The 20,987-nt window shown below is 36.8% G+C and overlaps 1 pseudogene; it reads right to left on the reverse strand.

Annotated features, from left to right (window-relative positions):
* Positions 1–1,077: 1,077 nt before the first annotated feature.
* On the reverse strand, positions 1,078–1,694 carry LOC107651247 (lysine-specific demethylase 4C-like; annotated as a pseudogene).
* Between the last annotated feature and the right edge of the window lie 19,293 nt (positions 1,695–20,987).

Below are 20,987 nucleotides of genomic sequence, written 5' to 3' on the forward strand. Positions count from 1 at the left end.
TCACAAGAAGAAGAATTAAATTCAGATTATGCAAACCATTTGTAACACAAATTGTGCTGTTCAAGGGTGTTGGAGTGCCCCAATCCTGAGCTGTTACTTATTTGCTCTGCTGCCCTTTTCTTGACCACTACCAACCTCATGTTGCTAAGGGATGCAGTTAGGTTTAGGGTTTGATGGGGACCAGGATCTAGAAGTAAATTTTGAAAGTGAATCAAAACTCATCAAGACTCAGGACCCTACTTTTGAAGGGCTAGAGGAGATTTCTGGGCTTTTAAAATGTTTATTGATAAGGGCATCATATTCTTTGAGGTTTATAGACCAAATGGAAATAGCAGGATTTCCTAAACTCTTTCAGTCACTAATACTTAACTAGCTGGTAGCCAGATGTTGAATCCATTCTTTTTTCTTGGGAGGTTATTGCCTAATCCTAATCAGCCTTCTTCAGTTTTTTTCCCTTTAAAAAATAATTTTTTTTTCATTTACATTTAAAATAATTTGAGTTCCAAATTCTCTTCCTTCCTTCCCATCCCCTTCATTGGGAAGGCAAATGATTTGATATAGGTTATACATGTGCAGGCATACAAAACACACCCCATATTTGTCAAGTTGTAACAGAAAACACACACACACACACACACATACAAAGAAAAAGAAAAATTAAAAAACCCAATTCCATCGGTTCTTTTTCTGGAGGTAGGTAGCATTTTTCATTGTAGGTCTTTTGGAATTGTCTTGGATCTTGTATTGCTGAGAACACTTAACTCATTCACAGTTTATCATCATACTGTTACTATATGCAATGTTTCCTTGCTTCTCTTCTCTTCACTTTGTATCAGCTCATTTAAGTTTTTTCAGGTTTTTCTGAAAATACCCTGCTAACAATTTATTGGAACATATTTTTAATAATAACTGATGAAAAGGCAAATTCATAATTAATTCAAGATTATGCAATAATATCTAGTATTTGCTCAATTATGTTTGTAACCACTTGGTATGGGGGTTTGTTAACTGTAACATTTCTAATAGTGATTTTTAAATTTCATTCTTTCTCATATCTTTTTAGGAATAGGTCATTAACTAGAAAGATAAATCATTTTTCTTAGTGGCCCAAAATAGAAACACAATATGTATAAGTATCCCTACTTCATCATAAATGCTTCTATGGATATCTACTCTATAGATAACTACAACAAAAGTCAAATTCTTCCAATATAAGTGCTCCATATCTTTTATTCTAAATATCTTGGGGTGCAGAACTTATCACTATTAGTCAGTTGCCTAAATTCTTTCACAGTCATTAGTTGTTTTCTAATGTTATACTGGGTAAAGAGCCCAGATTTTCCTGTGACCATCTGCTGATTTGGAGCTGGAATGACCAAATTATCTATGGCATCATAATATTGTCTTGGCTTCTATTCCTTTGGAGGCATCACCTTAGCCCATCTTGCTTTATATGTTTCTTTAGGCTCCATATATACTAAATATTTGTTCAACTCTCTAAATTCATCCATAGTAGGTCTGAAAGTCATGATCTTACAACTCAGATTTGGAGGGCTGTCTACCTCTGCTGCTTCCACGTTGACTAAATTTTGTCTATGGACCTCTCTATTGCCCTTTGTCCAATATTTACTTTCAGTTCTTTGGAGACTGTTGTATTCCATGTCTTGAAACCATACAACAACACTAGGAGAATATAAAATTATATAACAATGAAACTGGGCACATGAATACAGCAGATGGAGTGGGGGGAGGACTCAGGGCCCCTGAGGAGGAAGAAGAAGAGGAAGAGGAGGAAGTAGGAAAGAGAAAGGTCATCTACTGGCTCAGTGGGGATGGGATTTACTATCTCTTATGGCACAATAGTATTCCATCACAAGTTTATACCACATCTTGTTTATCCCTTCCCCAGCTGATGAGCATCCCTTCAATCTCCAATTCTTTGCTACCATAAAAAGAGCTTCTTTAAATATTTTTTATATAGAAGTCCTTTTCCTTCTTTTTGGACTTTTTTGGATATGGAGACCTGATAATGGTATTTTTGGGTCAAAGAGTGTGCTTAGTTTTAGAGTCTTTAGAGCATAGGTCCAAATTGCTCTCCAGAATGGCTGAATCAGTTTATAACTCTAAGAACAATGCTTTTGTGTCCCAATTTTCCCATATCACCTTCAACATTTGTAATTTTTATTTTCCATCATACTTCTACTCTGTTGGGAATGAAGTGGTACCTTGGTTATTTTAATTTGCATTTCTCTAATTGATAGTGATTTTGGAACATTTTTTCATGCAACTGTAGATAACTTTTGTAATGATTTTTTTATTTGAAAAGTGCATGTTCACATCCTTTTACCATTTACCAATTGGGAATGACTTCTATTCTTATAAATTTGATAAATTTAAATATTTGAGAAATGAGGCCTTTATCAAAGAAAGTTGGTGTAAACAGTTTTTCACATTTATGATTACTGTGTATTTCCTTCCATCCTATTTTCCCATTTTTTATCCTCTCTCCTTTTACTCTGTCCCTCCTCAAAAGGTTTTTACTTTTGGATGATATGATGGTATACTTAGAAAATCCCAGAGAATCAACTGAAAAACTAGTTGAAATAATAAATAACATTAGCAAAGTTGCAGGATACAAAGTAAACCCACATCAGTCATCACCACTTCTATATATTTCCAACAAAGTCAAGCAGGAAGAGTTAGAAAGAGAAACTCCATTTTAAATCATTCTAGACAATATAAAATACTATTTGCCAAGATAAACAAAGGGATTATATGAAGATAATTATAAAACACTTTTCACACAAATAAAGTTAGATATAAATAATGGAAAAAAACATTAAGTGCTCATGGGTAGACTGAGCTAATATAATAAAAATAGCAATTCTACCTAAATTAATTTGCCTCTTAGGTGTCATATTAATCAAACTACTTTAAGAGTTAAAATTGGTTTTGGTCAAATTAAGAGTTATATAAAAGTTGTTATGGTTGCCATTTATAAAAATTAATTCTTAAATTACGAAGCTATTAGTAGCTTCATAGCAAAGTAGAGATAGTAAAGAGGGAAATGTGGGAAGGAGTGAAATAAAAGAAGTGACTGAGATTCATATGGGGTGCCAATTGAAATAAAAGAAATGACTGAGAGGAAACTATTACTGCTTGAAATAGAGAGGTAAACCGAGGGGAAACTTTCTTCTTACAATGGCTGTTGTTCTCTGGCTTTGACTAGAGAGAGCTGCTACAAGGAACCTAAAAAAGGTAAACTGAAGGGAACCTGAGGCTGCTTATTGGTATTAGGGATAGAACAGAGAAATGCTGGGGGATGTCACCACACAGGGATACTGGTACACATGGAATACTGCTCTAGATAGATACTGGAGGATACTCTGGGGTTTGCCTACTGATCCCTACTGATTGCTGATTGATCAATCTATTTCCTAACTCCTTGCTCCCTCACTCCCTCCCTTAACCAACCTCTCCCTTTTGCCTTCCTCACCTCCCAAATCTTTTTAAAGCCCTTGCTTCTTCCCTCCCTCCTGAGTAAACTATAAAGATACTCCAGTTGCTTTCTCAGTCAAGGGGTTTATTGGGATAACAGGATGGGAAACTGAGGTAAGAGGGATGAGGATTTCCCTAATCTAAAGGAGATAAAATTGAGGGTTTGGGGGAGTCACAAGTGTGACTCTTAGACAGTTAGGAAGATGGAGGACAACAGTAGTTCAAAATCTTCTTTCTTCTTCATAAGAAATCAGTAAGGTCTCTCAGCTTAAACCCCAGAAAGAAACAAAGTTCAAAGTCTCTAAGTTTTTCCTGGCCAGCTCAACTCTCAAATAGACCATCAACTCAAAAGTTTCTCCCCTGGTCAACTTCAACTGCTCAGAGCCAGAGACAAAGTCCAAAAACCAAGTCAGCCTCACAAAAGGTCTTTCAGCCAGATTCAAACCTCCAGGGAGAGAGAGTGTGACTTCCAGTCAGAGACAAAGTCCCCTCCCCCCAACCAGCTCAAACTGTCACCAACTGGGGACATTCTGTTGGAACCCTGGTTCTTACATCTTGATCCACAAGTCCTGCAAAACCTCTCTCTCTTCATGTCTCTATCACAGGAGGTAGAAAATGTTGCCTAGCTAAATATATAATTGCTGATCTGGAGGAATCCAGCTCAACTCTGACAAAGGCTCCCTCAGGTCCCAATCTCCAATCAGAAGTCACAGTAGTCTCTTCAGCAAGAGCCACCAATGCAGAATTCAATGCAGAATCTCCAACATAGAATGAAATTGAATGCAGAGATACAAGTGCAGCAGAATCCCTCCAACACAGAAGTCCCTGTTGTGAACCTTAAAAATTCCCAGACCCTACTTCATAAGATTGGATTAAGACCATTCCCCATTTGGGCAGTGAACCCTACTTAGATCAGAAATGAAGACCTCTAATCCACCCATACTTAAGCCTGCTTTAGGGGAGAAAACTCCTTGCTGAACAATGAAAAGTACTTAAACCCATACTTAAGCTATGCCTATTTTTAGAACTAATACAAAGGGGTGCTAAGTACCTATAAAGGTCAGGCAACTTGTGAACTTACAAGGAGCAAAGAGGAGAAACTTACTCAGAGTTTTCCTGGTGTGGATTACTAAAAAGATTAGTCTACTCAGGTGTGAACTAAGAATGGTCTGTCCTTTAAATGTCTACTGTGATTGGTAGATATAAGGACTTAGGGGAGGTGACATAGGAGAAAATGCCCTTTAAAAGGAGACGAAAAGCTCTCTCGAAAAACAGTCAGCTGGGAAAGGCTGCCTTGAAGGGTCTCTCTCAAGACTCTTTTGGGGACATTTCAGATTGTGGATTGAGCTGGTGAAGGTAGCTGAGATGGAGCTGGCCTAGTGTCACTAGAATCCTTGCTTGGACAGATCTTGTGGTGAGTGATTAAGGACTGACTGATCTTTCCTCTTAAGGGCTTAGGCCTGGGTTGACCAGGGCTACCCTGGGCTGGCCTATCCTTTTCTCATTATTCCCCTTTTTCTCTCTCTCCTTTTCTTTAATTCCTCATTTGTATTAATTAAAATCTCTATAAAACCCAGCTGACTTGGGTATATTTAAATAATTGGAAATATTTCCCTGGCGACCACCTTATATTTGATTGAAAAACAAAACACTGTAGTGAAAACATATTTCCTGTGGTCACAACTTACTCATCCATTCTTTATATCTATCACAATTTATATCTTCCACTATTTTAATCACTACACTGTTCAGCACTCTGGTCTTGCCTTTTATAACCTTTCCCCTATGTCACTTCCTATTTCTCTGGTTTCTACTTCCTTTCACTGTGAACTGGTGTATCACATCTCAGGAACCAATCATAGTTTCTTAATTTGCCTGACACTGCCCAAGGTAGGCAGTGTTTGTGGGATCCACTTTCAGTCTTTGAGGATGTGAATTTCCTTTTCTAGTAAAAAGGTTCTTCAAATGTTTTACTAAGTATAAAAGGAGGGAGCACTCCAAGTTCTTGATTGATTAAGTTAAAATAAACAAAGGCAGATAATTCCATTTACACACTACCAAAAAACTATTTTATATAACTAAAAAAATGACAACAAAATCCATCTAGAAAAACAAAAGGTCAAGAATATCAAGGGAAATAATGGGAAAAAAAAGTGAAGGATGGGGGCCTAGTGGCTCTAGATCATAAACTATAAAGTAGTAATCATCAAAATAGTCTGGTACTGGCTAAGAAATTGAATGGTAGCTCAATGGAATAGAATAGGGGTAAATGACTTCAGCATTTTAGTGTTTGATAAACCCAAAGATTCTAACTTTTGGGATAAGAATTCACTATTTGACAAAAACTACTGGGTAAATTGGAAAAGAGTATAGCAGAAATTAAGTATAGATCAATATCTCCTACCCTATACTACTGATGGTGAACTTTTTAGAGTAGTGGGTGATGTGAGAAATATCCTCAGGTGAATGTGGAGAGGGGGAGAGGAGCAGCTCTTCTTATGCACCCTTCTTACTTTCTAGTAACAAATTCTGGAGATCTCTGTGCTGGGCTGATAGCATGCATGCCCACAGAGAGGGTTCTGAGTCCCTCCTCTGGCATGTGTGCCATAGGTTTGCTACCATGATCCTATACCAAAGATAAGATCAAAATGAATATATGATTTAGACATAAATGGTGATATATGTAAATTAAGAGAATGTAGAATAATTTACCTGAGAGATCTATATAGAAGAGAATAATTTATGACCAAACAAGAGATAAAGAACATTAGAAGATGTAAAATGAATAATTTTGATCATATTAAATTAAAAAGGCTTTGTATAACAAAACCAATGAAGCCAAGATTAGAAGGGAAAAAACAAACTGGGGGAAATTTTTATAACAAATTTCTCTGATAAAGGTCTCATTTCTCAAATATAAAAAGAACTAAATCAAAATTTAAAGAATACAAGTCATTATTACCCAATTGACAAATGGTCAAAGGATATGTATAAGCAGTTTTCAGAGGAAGAAATCAAAGCTATCAATAATCATATGAAAAAATGTTCCAAATCCCTCTTGATTAGAGAAATACAAATTAGAACAACTCTAACTCTGAGGTACCACCTCAAATTTATCAGATTGACCAATATGACTGTAAAGGAAAGTGATAAATGTTGGAAATGATAAGGTAAAATTGGTACACTAATGTATTGCTGGTGCAGCTATGAACTGATCCAATCATTCTAAAGGACAATTTGGAATTATGCTCAAAAATCTATAAAATAATGCATATTCTTTGATCCAGTAATACCACTACTAGGTCTGTATCCCAGAAAGTTTTTAAAAAGCAGGGGGGAAGGACCTACTTGTACAAAAATATTTATAGCAGCTCTTTTTGTGGTGAAAAAGAATTGGAAATTAAAGGGACGTCCATTAACAGGGGAATGGCTGAACAACTTGTGGTATATGATGGTGATGGAATACTATTGTGCTATAAGGAATGAGGAACAGGATGATTTCAGAAAAAGCTGGAAAGAGCTACATGAACTGATGCAGAGTTAAAAAAGCAGAACCAGGAAAACACTGTACACAGTAACTAACAGCAATATTGTGTAATGATCAATAGTGATAGACTTAGCTATTCTCAGCAATACAATAATCTAGGGAAATTCTGAGGGATTTATGACAAAGAATGCTATATACCTCCAGAGAAAGGACTGTTGTAGTCAGAATGCAGATAAAAGCATATGATTGTTCAATTATTTATTTGGTTTTATGTTTGAGGGTTTTGGTTTTATAAGATTACTCACTTACAAAAATGAATAATATGAAAATACATTTTGCATGATAATACATGTATAACCTAGATTGAATCACCTGCCAACACCAAAAAGGAGGAGGGAAATGAAGAGGGAGATGAATTCAATCATATATTTTAGGAAAACTTGTATGTAAATTTGTTATTGTAGGGACTTGTTAAAAATAAAAATATATAAAAGCCCCCCCCCAAAGAAGTTTTACTTCTATCACTACCCCCTTCCATCTTCCCTCTCTTTGATCAGTCCCACCTATCTTATCCCTCTTTCTTTACTGTAGAGTAATATAGATGTCTATACTCAACTGAGTGTTTATGCTATTCTGCCTTTGAGGCAATTCTGATGAGAATAAAGTTTAAGTGTTGTCTGCTACACACCCCTGTCTTACCCTCCACTGTAAAAACTCTTTCAAGTCTATTTTATGTGAGATAATTTACAGCATTCTACCTCTTAATTTTATTTTATTAGATATACCATCATAATCAACTCATATTATTGGCCCTTTATGTATATTCCTAACTGCCCTAATAATAATAAAGTTCCTAGGAGTTGTAAGCATCATCTTCCCATTTAGGAATGTAAACAGTTTAACCATATTAAATCATAAAAGATTGGCTAAAACAATAAAAAGGGGAAATTAGAAATATTGAAGGGGATATGGAAAAATGAGGATACTAATACACAGTAGAACTGTGAATTGATCCAACCACTTTGGAGAGCAATTTGTAATTATGCATAGGAAGTTATAAAACGATATATATGTATATATAGATATCTGCCATTTCTGGGTCTGTTTCCCAAGGACATCAAGGGAAAAGGTAAAGAACCTATATGTTCCTAAATATTTATAGCAGCTCTCTTTGCATTTGCAAAAAACCCAGGAAAATGAGGTAATGTCCATCAATTGGGGAACAGGTGAACAAATGATGGTATATGATTGTTATTGGTGTATTTACTGTGTCATTAGAAATGATGAGCTAGTTAATTAAAAAGAAAAACCTTGGAAAGATCTACACCAGATAATGAAGAGTGAAACTGGTAGAACCAAGAGAACATTATATACAGCAACAGAATTAGTATTTGAACAATGACTTGTGAATGTCCACCTCCAGAGAAAGAACTGATAAATGGAAACAAGCAAGACATAATTTATATATACTTATCTTTTTGTCAGATGATGCCTTCTGTGATATAGGGAAGGAAGGGAGAAGTTGAGATACCTTATTTGAGATTTTCTTGGCAAAGGTACTGGAGTGGTTTGCCATTTCCTTCTCCAGCTCATTTTATAGATGAGGAAACTGAAGCAAATGGTATTAAATGATTTAGCGAGGGTCACACAGCTAGTAAATGTCTGAGACCAGATTTGAACTCATGAAGATGAATTTTCCTGCCTCCAGGTCCAGCCCTCTATCCATTGACTTACCCAATTACCCATGATCTAGTAGGCAGTGACAAAAAATCGACTGTAGGCACATAAACAGAAGTGTAGCCATCTGAAAATACATAGTAAGATTGCTAGCAAAGAAAACCAAGACATTAAAAGGCTAGTTCATCAACATCATGTGAATGTGAATAGAAAAGTCAATAATTCCCTTGATTTTTTTTCCTCTAAAAGTACAGAAAGGTGCTTATTAGTGATGGACTCTGATGAACCCAACAGTTACTTTACCCTCAACTCTGTGTGTATAATGAAAAGTGAGACTAGGCAAGCAAAAACAATGTCTGTAACTGGAGCCAGACCTGTACAGGGAAATTTTTCTAATTTGTTACCTAGATAGTCAAAATCAAACTGACTGCTTCAGTGGAAAACCAGCAGTTCTCATGGAGCCTAGCTACAGAATTGGCTGTATGGGGTGCTCAGGGAGGATCTTTTTCAGCCCTTTTTAGGGCTCCTCATCCACCTTTATTGTCTGCTTTTTTTTTTTAACTTTTATTTTTTTCAATTAGGTGTAGAAACAATTTTTAACAATTGCTATCTGACATTTTTCAATCCAGATTCTCTCTTCCTTCCCCCCTGTCTGAGATGGCAAATAGTATGATATGGGTTACACCAGCACTGTCCTGAAATACATATTTCCCTAGTCCTCATGCCAGGAAAGAATGCTTGGTGTCTCCTTCTCCCTTGACTCTCACCTGTGACTCTAAAAAGTCACTCTAAAAATGTGTAGCAGCCACACATGGTAAAACTGTCTCAGCAGATGGGCTATACCAGGGTGAGGGGAACCTATAAGCCTCTGACCCATCAGTGAGTTGGGGGAATGTCAACATGTGAAGACTTCCTCTGGCAGAATGGGCAGATGAGAACAATTTGCTCCAATGGCCACGAAGGAGGCTGAAACAGGAGCTGTATAACTTAGAGTTTGATCAGATTACCTGCTAAGGTAATCCACTGCATCTCGGATCCTCATCAATGATCCTATCTTTCATCTTGCCATGGATATGGATGATTCTGGAAGAGAGTGCAAGGCTGATGACTTTGTACAAGTTTATTTACTTAAATTAAATTCATGCACAAATCAAGACATCACCCTGGTGATGAAAAGGATCCTTTTTCAAAATGAATGACAAATAAAAGCTATAGGGTGGGCCATTGAGGGCTTAGCTCATGTATCTAGCCTTATCCACTCTATCATCTTTAAATCCATCTTGTAAAGTCTTTGTCTAGAGCACCTGGCCATGCTGGGAAAGAATGTCTCCAGATTTATAAATCTTCAAATCCTTTCACTTTTCCTAGTTTACATTCCTTTCTATTCCTCTTTTTGTTTCCTAGCTTCCAGGCATATCTCTTTCCTCTCTTTTCTCACCATTGCTTTGATTCTCCCCTCTTTCTAATCTAGGGCCATGCTATCCTAAACTTACCTGATCTAGTCTTATCTCAGAAGCAATGTAAGGTAGTCCCTGGGAGACCGCCAAGCAACACCAGGTGCTGTGGTCTTTGAGAGAATGAGACTTAGAGTCAGGAAGAAATAGCTTTGAATCTACCCTCTAAAAATTACTACCTCTGTGACCCTGGGCAAATCATTTAACCTTTTTGGGCCTCAATTTCTTCATCTATAAAGTGAGGAGATTGGATTCAATGACTGGGCAAGTCATTTAACTTTACTTTCTAATCTATAAAATCAGGGATTTGGACTTAATGACCCTTTGAGTTTTAAATTTATGATCTTGTTTCCATCATGGAAACAGGTCCTAACTTAAAATATAATGGCTTAAGAAAAAAGCTTTACACTATGGGAGAGGTGGAGGGGGGGGGGGGAGAGAAGAAAATGATCTTTGTTTCCAATGAATAATGTTTGGAAATGACCAAATAAAACAATGTTTTAAAAAAAAGAAAAGAAAAAAGCTTTACAAATGAAATCTTTTCCTTTTTTTAAACATCTTTGTTACTTCTCAGTATTCTCCTCGATACTTCCTCATCCCCACTAGATTTCTTCTTTGTAACAGTCAGTCAACAAACATTTATGAAGCATATATGCCAGGTAAATGTGGGTAGCTAGATGATACAGTGGATAGAGTATTGGGTCTGGAGTCAGGAAGACTCATCTTCGTGAATTCAAATCTGGCCGTAGACACTTCCTAGCTGCATGAACCTAGACAAGTCACTTAACTTGATTGCCTCAGTTTCCTCATCTGTAAAATTAGTTGGAGAAAACAATGGCAAACCACTCTAGTAGCTTTGCCAAGAAAATCCCAAATGGGGTCATGAAGAATCTAATGCAACTGAAGTGACTGAATAGAAATGTATTCCAGGCACTGTGCTAAGTGCTGTGTACAATTAAGGAAAATAGTATAAAAAAAGATTAAGGGGGTTACCAAAATTTTTTTACATCTATAGTTAAAATACCAGCTGACAAACAATCAGATCTAAATTTGAGGCTTAGCTCTACCATTTATTGGCAGGATGATTTTTTTTTAACCCTTCCTTTCTGTCTTAGTAACAACTCTAAGATAGAAGGGCAAGGGCTAGGCAAATGGTTAAGTGACTTACTCAGAGTCGCACAGCTAGGATGTATCTGAGACCATATTTGTATCTCGATCCTTCCAACTCTAGGTCTGGTGCTCTAATCACTGGAAAATCTAGCTTCCCCTCGCAGTGTGATCTTGGTTGACAGATCACAACTTTTTAAAGCATGTTTCCTCATCTATAAAAACTGAAATAATAGTGTTTTAATATTATGAGGTTAAAATAAAATAGACTGTATAAATGCTTTAAATATTATTAATTCCCAGGTTAGTTTTAAAAAATCATCTATAAAGTAGTTATTATGGCAACCCCAGGCCCCAAGTCCCTCTAAGCCCAAGACCCCTTAATTTTAGAGATCCTACCTCTTTTTACCTAAGAAATGGAGGCTAAATGAATTCCCTAAGGCCCAAGGACTAATAATTATCTGAGGAGGGTTTAGAACTCAGGTCATTATGATAATAAAGACAAGCTCTCAGTCTTCCGGAGATCATATAAAAAATAAACTACCCATCCTTCAACTTCTGCTCACTGGTTCCTTCCACATTGCCGTCAGTTTAAATCTAAATTATTATTCAAATTTTTTTTGCTGTATCCTGTATTGCTCTGAAGCTATATCTTCCTCAATCTCTTTTCCCTTTTACAGCCAACCTCCAAAAAACGTATCTGTACTCACTGTCTTCATTTCCTTTCCTCTTGTCCTCAACTTTCTTCAGTTTGTTTATGAATTATCTCTTAATTTACCAATCTGATTATTTTTCTAGTACTCATCTTTCTTACTTTTTTTGAAAAATTTATTTAATTAGTCAATTTAGAACATTATTCCTTGGTTAAAAGAATCATATTCTTTCCCTCCTTCCCCCCAACCCCTTCCCACAGCCGAGGGGCAATTCCACTGGGTTTTACATGGGTCCTTGATCAGAACCTATTTTCATGTTATTGATGTTTGTACTAGGATGTTCATTTAGAGTCTATGTCCCCAACCATATCCCCTCGACCCATGTAATCAAGCAGTTGTTTTTCTTCTATGTTTCCATTCCCACCGTTTTCCTCTGAACGTGGATAGTGTTCTTTCTCATAGATCCCTCCAAGTTGTTCAGGGTCATTGCATTGCCACAATGGAGAAGTCCATTACATTCGATTGTGCCACAGTGTATCTGTCTCTGTGTACAATGTTCTTCTGGTTCTGCTCCTCTCACTCTGCATTAAAGCCTCCCGCCAGTGAGAAGCTTTATGGTAGGAAAATAGAAAATGGATAGAAGTTTTGGATCCCGCGAAGGGCGTGAAGGAGCCAAGCTTTTGAGATGTCAATAATGAGTCAGTAATCAATTATTATTAATATTTGGGAGCCGCAGCCATGCTCCGATCAATGGATGTCACTGAAAGGCTATTTTCCGCCCAGAGATCCCTTTTAACACTACACCGGTCAAAGAATGATATAGCCCAGCTGGGAGAATGAATAGAGACTAATAGAATTAGAGAATGCTAGGTATTAGCATTGGAAAAGAAAGAGAGACACACCCGGCTGAAGGCCAGGCCTCAGGTAAAGATAGAGAGGAGAGAGAAAGGTGGTGATAGCAAACCTGTAGCTCGTCCAAGAAGAAGAAGGAGCTGGCCATGGGCTTCTCCATTTATTGTATCTGGGATATGCAAATGAACTCAATACATATTGATAAGTTACATGATGCCTCAATACATACAGATGAGTTACATAGTGTATTGCCATTGGATAATTGCAAATTACGACAAGGTGAAGGTGGGGTTTTTATCCTCAGGTGAGTGCCATGCGCAGAATGGCCATGTGCCCATTCACAAACCTTGCCTCTTTATAATACCTATGGGCTGGACTGCTACATGCATCAATTCCTGGAGGTTGTTCTAGTTCCCATGGAATTCCTTCAGTTCATTATTCCTTTGAGCACAATAGTATTCCATCACCAACATATGCCACAATTTGTTCAGCCATTCCCCAATTGAAGGGAATCCCCTCATTTTCCAATTTTTTTGCCACCACAAAGAGCGCAGCTATGAATATTTTTGTACAAGTCTTTTCCCTTGTTATCTCTTTGGGGTACAAACCCAGCAGTGCTATGACTGGATCAAAGGGCAGACAGTCTCAGCGCCCTTTGGGCATAGTTCCAAATTTCCCTCCAGAATGGTTGGATCAATTTACAACTCCACCAGCAATGCATTAGTGTTCCAGTTTTGCCACATCCCCTCCAGCATTCATTACTTTCCTTTGCTGTCATGTTAGTCAATCTGCTAGGTGTGAGGTGATACCTCAGAATTGTTTTGATTTTTATCTCTCTGATTATGAGATTTAGAATGCTTTTTTTCATGTGCTTATTAATAGTTTTGATTTATTTATCTGAAAATTGTCTATTCATGTCCCTTGATCATTTATCAGTTGGAGAATGGATTGATTTTTTGTATAATTTATTTAGTTCTTTATAAATTTGAGTAATTAGACCTTTGTCAGAAGTTTTTGTTATGAAGATTTTTTCCCACTTTGTTGCTTCCCTTCTAATTTTGGTTGCAATGGTTTTGTTTGTACAAAACCTTTTAAATTTAATATCAAAATGATTGATTTTACATTTTGTGATTTTTTTCTAACTCTTGCTTGGTCTGAAAATCTTTCCTTTCCCAAAGATCTGACATGTATGCTATTCTGTGTTCACCCAGTTTACTTATAGTTTCCTTCTTTATGTTCAAGTCATTTATCCATTTTGAGTTTATCTTGGTGTTGGGTATGAGATGTTGATCCAAACCCAATCTCTCCCATACTGTCTTCCAATTTTCCCAGCAGTTTTTATCAAATGGTGGATTCTGGTGCCAAAAGTTGGGATCTTTGGGCTTATCATAGACTGTCTTGCTGAGATCACTTACCCCCTATTCCACTTATCCTCCTTTCTGTCTCTTAGCCAGTACCATATTATTTTGATGACCACTGCTTTATAGTATAGTTTGAGATCTGGTACTGCAAGGCCACCTTCCTTTGCATTTTTTTTTCTTGATTTCCCTGGATATTCTTGATCATTTGTTCTACTAAATGAACTTTGTTATTTTTTTTCTAATTCAGAAAAAAACTTTTTTGGTAGTTCGATGGGTATGTCACTAAATAAGTAAATTTGTTTGGATAGGATTGTCATTTTTATTATGTTAGCTTGTCCTACCCATGAGGAATCAATGTTTTTCCAGTTGTTTAGATCTAGTTTTAATTGTGTGGAGAGTGTTTTGCAGTTGTGTTCATATAGTTCCTGTGTTTGTCTCGGCAGATAGATTCCTAAATATTTTATATTGTCTAGGGTGATTTAAAATGGAATTTCTCTTTCTAGCTCTTGCTCCTGAGATGTGTTGGAAATATATAGAAATGCTGATGACTTATGTGGGTATATTTTGTATCTTGCAACTTTGCTAAAGTTGTTGATTATTTCCACTAGCTTTTTATTTGATTCTCTAGGATTCTTTAAGTAGACCATCATATCATCTGCAGAGAGTGATAGCTTGGTCTCCTCATTGTTAATACCTTCAATTTCTTTTTCTTCTCTAATTGCTACTGCTATTGTTTCTAGTACAATGTTAAATAATAGGGGTGATAATGGGAATCCTTATTTCACTCCTGATCTTACAGGGAAGGCTTCTAGTTTATCCCCATTGTAGATGATGTTTGATTATGGTTTTAGATATGTACTGTTTATTATTTTTAGGAAAGGCCCTTCTATTCCTATGTTTTTTAGTGTTTTCAATGGGAATGAGTATTGTATTTTGTCAAAGGGTTTTTCTGCATCTATTGAAATAATCATGTGATTTTTGTTGGTTTGCTTGTTAATATGGCAAATTATGTGAATGGTTTTCCTAATATTGAACCATTCTTGCATTCCTGGTATAAATCCCACCTGATCATAATGAATAACCCTCATGATCACCTGCTGGAGTCTTTTCCCTAGTATTCTATTGAAGATTTTTGCATCTATGTTCATTAAGGAGATTGGTTTGTAGTTTTCTTTCTCTATTTTTGACCTGCCTGTCTTTGGGATCAGTACCATATTTGTGTCATAACAGGAATTTGGTAGTACTCCTTTACTTATTCTGTCAAATAGTTTGTATAATATTGGGCTTAGTTGTTCTTTGACTGTTTGATGGAATTCATTTGTGAATCCATCTGGTCCTGGGGGTTTTTTCTTAGGGAGTTCTTTGATGACTGGTTCAATTTCTTTTTCTGATATGGGGTAACTTAGGTATTCTATTTCTTTTTCTGTTAATCTAGGCAATTCATATTTTTGTAAATATTTATCCATATCACCTAGATTGGCATATTTATTGCCATATAATTGGGCATAATAGTTTTTAATGATTGCCTTAATTTCCTCTTCATTAGTGGTGAGGTCTCCCTTTTCATCTTTGTGCTGTTGATTTGGTTTAATTCTTTCCTTTTTTAAAAATTAGATTGACTAGTACTTTGTCTATTTTATTTGTTTTTTCAAAGTACCAGTTTCTAGTCTTCTTTATTAAATCAATAGTTCTTTGACTTTCAATTTTATTAATTTCTCCTTTGATTTTTAGGATCTCTAATTTAGTTTTCATCTGAGGATTTTTAATTTGTTCACTTTCTAGTTTTTTTTAATTTGCATGCCCAATTCATTGACCTCCACTCTCCCTAATTTGTTAATATATGAACTCAAGGATATAAATTTCCCCCTGAGCACTACTTTGGCTACATCTCAGATTTTGAAAGGTTGTGTCATCATTGTCATTTTCTTCAATGAAATTATTTATTGTTTCTATGATTTGTTCTTTAACAGATTTTGGAGAATCATATTATTTAATTTCCAATTATTTTTTGATTTGCCTCCCCATGTACCCTTGCTAATTATTATTTTCATTATATTATGATCTGAAAAGGTTGCATTTATTATTTCTGCTCTTTTTCACTTGTTTGCAATGTTTTTATCCTCTAGTGCATGGTCGATCTTTGTGAATGTACTATGTGTTGCTGAAAAGAAGGTGTATTCCTTTTTTGTTCCTATTTATTTTTCTCCACATATCTACTAACTCTAATTTTTCTAAGATTTCATTCACTTTTCTTACCAATTTCTTATTCTTTTTTTTTTTTTGGTTTGATTTATCTAGTTCTGATAGAGGAAGCTTCAGGTCTCCAACTAGTACAGTTTTTCTATCTATTTCATCCTTGAGCTCCACTAGTTTCTCCTTTAGAAATTTGGATGCTATGCCATTTGGTGCATACATGTTGAGTACTGATATTCCCTCATTGTCTATACTTTTATCAGGATGTAATTACCTTCGCTGTCTCTTTTGACTCAATCTATTTTTACTTTGGCTTTGTCAGATATCATGATTGCAACTCCTGCCTTCTTTTTCTCAGATGATGCCCAATAGATTTGGCTCTATCCACTTACTTTTACCCTATGTGTGTCTACCTTCTTCATGTGTGTTTCTTGTAGACAGCATATGGTAGGATTTTGGTTTCTAATGCACTCTGCTATTTGCTTGCGTATTATGGGTGAGTTTATTCCATTCACATTCAGAATTGCAATTACCAGCAGTGTATTTCCCAACATTTTTACTTTCACTCCTAGTCTTGCCTTTTCTTCTTTCACTGTTTCCTTCCACACCTGTTTTGTTTTTAATCAGTCCTCCTAATTCCCACCCTTATTTTATTTCCCTTTCTACCACCCCTCCCTTCTTATTCCCCTCTTATTTTCTTTACAGTATTTTTAACTACCCCCACCCTCTCTCTCCCTTGTATGGCTTCCCTCCCCACTAGGCTGTTTGTTACCCTTCTACTTCTCTATAGGGTGCAAATCAATTCTCTGCCCCAATGGATCTGATTTTCTTCCCTCTTTGAGTCAATTTCAATGCATGTAAGAATTGAGTATTTCCCATCTCCAACCTCTTTACCCTTCCAGTGTATTGGTGTTCTCCCCCACTCCCACCATGCATTTCTTTATGACATATAAATTTATCCCATTTTGTTTCTTTTCCCATTTATCTTAGTAATAACCTATTTTACCTCTTCTTTTATATATATATATATATATATATATATATATATATTCTCGATGACCAAGAGACTACCATTATATATATTTATTCATACATGTATCTATATACATATTTATGTCTTGACATTTCATACTATATAGTTTATCACTGTTCCCTCTAAGTATAATTCTTTTAGCTACTCAGATGATAATAACAATTTTTAAGAGTTACCAATATCCTCTTTTCCAGTAGGGATACATATCATTTTAACTTACTGGGTCCCTTAAAAAAAGTTTTTTGTTTGTTTGTTTGTTTGCTTTTTACTCTTTCTTAATTACCTTTTGATGATTCTCTTGAGTTCTGTGTTTCGGCATCAACTTTTCTGTTCAGGTCTGGTCTTTTCTTTATGAATGCTTGAAGTCTTCTATTTTATTAAATGACCACACTTTCCCCTGTAACAATATAGTCAGTTTTGCTGGGTAATTGATCCTAGGTTGTAGACCTAGTTCCCTTGCTTTTCAGAATATCATATTCCATGCCTTTTGGTCCTTCAGTGTAGATGCAGCCAGATCATGTGTTATCCTAACTGTAGTTCCATGCTAGCTGAATGACTTCTTTTTAGCAGCTTATACTATTTTTTCCTTGTTCTGGTAGTTCTTGAATTTGGCTATAACATTCCTGGGTGTTGTCAGTTGGGGATTAAGTACAGGAGGTGATCTGTGGATTCTATCAATCTCCACTTTTCCCTCTTGCTCTAGAATTTTGGGGCAGTTTTCTTGGATAATTTCTTGTAGTATGATGTCCAGCCTTTTTCTTTTGTCATGATCTTCTGGTAGACCAATGATTCTTAAGTTGTCTCTCCTGGTCCTGTTTTCTAAATCTTCTGTTTTGTGGATGAGGTATTTCATATTTCCCCCAATTTTTTCATTCTTTTGATTTTGTTTTATAGTTTCCTGCTGCCTTGTGAAGTCAGTTGCTTCTAGTTGTTGGATTCTAGTTTTTAAAGACTGAATTTTATCACTGGCTTTTTTGTTATCCTTCTCCTTATGGTCTGATATTCTTTGGAGGCCATCTTTCATCTCCTTTGCCTCATTTTAAAGCTAGTTAATTTTTGCTTTCAAGACACTATTTTCTCATTTTAGTTCATGTGCCTCTGTTTCCAGATGACTTATATTGCTCTTTAAGTTCTTTTCCCACTTATCTTCAGACTCTCCTAATTGTTTTTTGAATTGTATTTTTAGTTTTTTTCCAAAGCCTGTGTGCAATTCACTGGAGTTTCTGTGTTTTTGCTTGGTGTTCCTTGATCCTTCTCTGTTTCATTTGCTCTTTGTTCATTGCCAGGATAGAAGCTGTAGATTGTAATTTCTTTTTTCTTTTTCAGTTGTTTGCTCATATTTTCTCCTTTTCCCCCTGTAGTTGCCTGTAGTCTTGCTCCTCTCATTATGTGTGGAATATGTGGTTTTGGACTATTCTGTATTGAAGAGGCCTTTTCTCTGCTCTGCTGATTGGTGTGAATCTTAAAAATTCTCAGACCCTACTTCATAAGGTTTGGTTAAGACCATTCCCCATTTAAACAATGAAGGGACTTAGATCAGGAATGTGAGACCTCTATTCCATCCCTACTTAAGCATACTTTAGGGGAAGAAACTCCTTGCTGAACAATGAAAAATACTTAAACCCATACTTATAGTAAGGCAAAAGTTCTTAAGCTGTGCCTATTTTTAGATCTAATACACAAGGGTGCTAAGTACCTATAAAGGTCAGGCAACTTGTGAATTTACAAGGAGCAAAGAGGTGAGAACTTAATCAGAGGTTTTTTCAGGTGTGAACTTAATCAAAAGTTTAAGCCTACTTAGGTGTGAATTAAGAATGGTCTGTCCTTTGGAAAACATCTACTGTGATTGGTAGATGTGAGAACTTAGGGGAGGTGACATAGGAGAAAATTACCTTTAAAAGGAGATGAAAAGTTGAGAGAAGGGACTGTCAGAAGAATCTCTCTCTCTGGAGATGGAGCTGGCTGAACTGGTGTCTCTCTGAACATTAGAATTTTGCTTGGGACAAATCTTGTGGTGAGTGGATTGAAGACTGACTGATCTCTCTCCCTCTTAAGGCTGGCCTAAGCTGGTCTAGCCTTTTTTCTCATTATTCCCTTTCTCTCTCTCTCTCTCTCTCTCTCTCTCTCTCTCTCTCTCTCTCTCTCTCTCTCTTTCTCTCTCGCTCTCTCTCTTTTTCTTTAATTCCTCATTTGTATTCATTTAAATCTCTATAAAACCCAGTTGACTTGGGTATATTTCATATTTGGGAATTTTCCCCTGGCGACCACCTTATATTTTGATTTAAAAGAAGACACTGTCTTGAAACCATATTTCTGCGGTCACAATTTAAGCCAAATACTCTTTTATCTGCCACAGTTTATAACTCCCACTATTTTAATCACTACATTGGTCAGGGTGATCCCTGATGCCAGATCTTCCCCAGCTGTCAGCAGAAGCTGAAAAGGAGCTGGGCTTCCCACATTGTTATTAAGGTATTCTGTAGCAGTTGCGGCCTTCACTCTTGGAGCTTGATCAGAAAGGTTCTCAGAATGGTCTTTGGGGGGAGGGGTGTTGAAGCTTGAGCTTCCCTGCTCTCTGAAGGCTTGTTAAGATTAAGCCAGTGTGGAGTTGATCTTGCAGAGCTGGATGTGCCCTGAGGCCAAAACCTCAGCAAGTGGAGAGCAATATGTAGTTTCTTGGCTGTGATTGGGCTGCCTTCTATAAACCTTAAAATTTCACAGACTTATGAATGTTAAAAATTTTACTCCACATTGAGGAATCCTCCAATTCCCTACTTGAAATAATTCCCTACCAGATAGTGAGAACTCTACTTGAATGTGAAAACTCCTTGCTATGGGAGGATCTCTACCCCATCCCTACTTGGGACTGCTTTAGGGGAGAAAACTCCTTGCTATGGGAGGACCCCTACTCTACCAGTACTTAAGACTGCTTTAGGAGAGAAAACTCCTTGCTAAACAATGAAAGTACTTGGACCCATGCTTATAATAAAGCAAGGAGTTCTTTGAGCCAGGCCTGTTTTTAGAATTGATACAATGGGATGCTAGGTACCTAAAAGGGTTGGGCAAGTTTTCTCTTGATGAGATTAGTTGACTCAGCTGTGTTTTCTCTAGTTCAGACTTACTGAGGAGATTGGTCGACACAGCAGCATTTTTTCTGATTCAGACTTACTGAGGAGATTGGTCGACTTAGCAGGAATTTAGATGGGCAGTCCTTTGGAAAGCATCTACACTGATTGGTAGATGTAGGGACTTAGGGGAGGTGACATGGGAGAAAAACCCCTATATAAGAAAAAGCAGAATTTCTTGAGGGGATATCACTTTGGAGAAATCCTTTTGGAGGATCACTTGGGAAGCATCTCTTGAGAGAGGCTCTGGAGAAGGGAAGCTCTTGGAGGACAATCTCTAAGGAGGTCTCGCTGGAGCTCCTTTGAGGGGACTCTGTCCCTCTGGAGGCTCTGGAGAGAGGCCCTTTGGAACAGTCTCTGGCTGGAAGGCTCTTTGAGGAGGACTCTCTCTTTGAGGAGGACTTTGAGGGTGGAACTCTCTCTGGTGAAGTCAGCTGAGATGGAGCTGGCCTGGTGTCACTAGACATCCTTGCTTAAAACAAATCTTGTGGTGAGTGATAAAAAAACTGACTGATTCTCTCTCTCTTAAGACTCAGGTCTAGGCCAT

Source organism: Monodelphis domestica, chromosome 1 (genome assembly GCF_027887165.1).
Source record: "Monodelphis domestica isolate mMonDom1 chromosome 1, mMonDom1.pri, whole genome shotgun sequence".
Classification (NCBI taxonomy): domain Eukaryota; kingdom Metazoa; phylum Chordata; class Mammalia; order Didelphimorphia; family Didelphidae; genus Monodelphis; species Monodelphis domestica.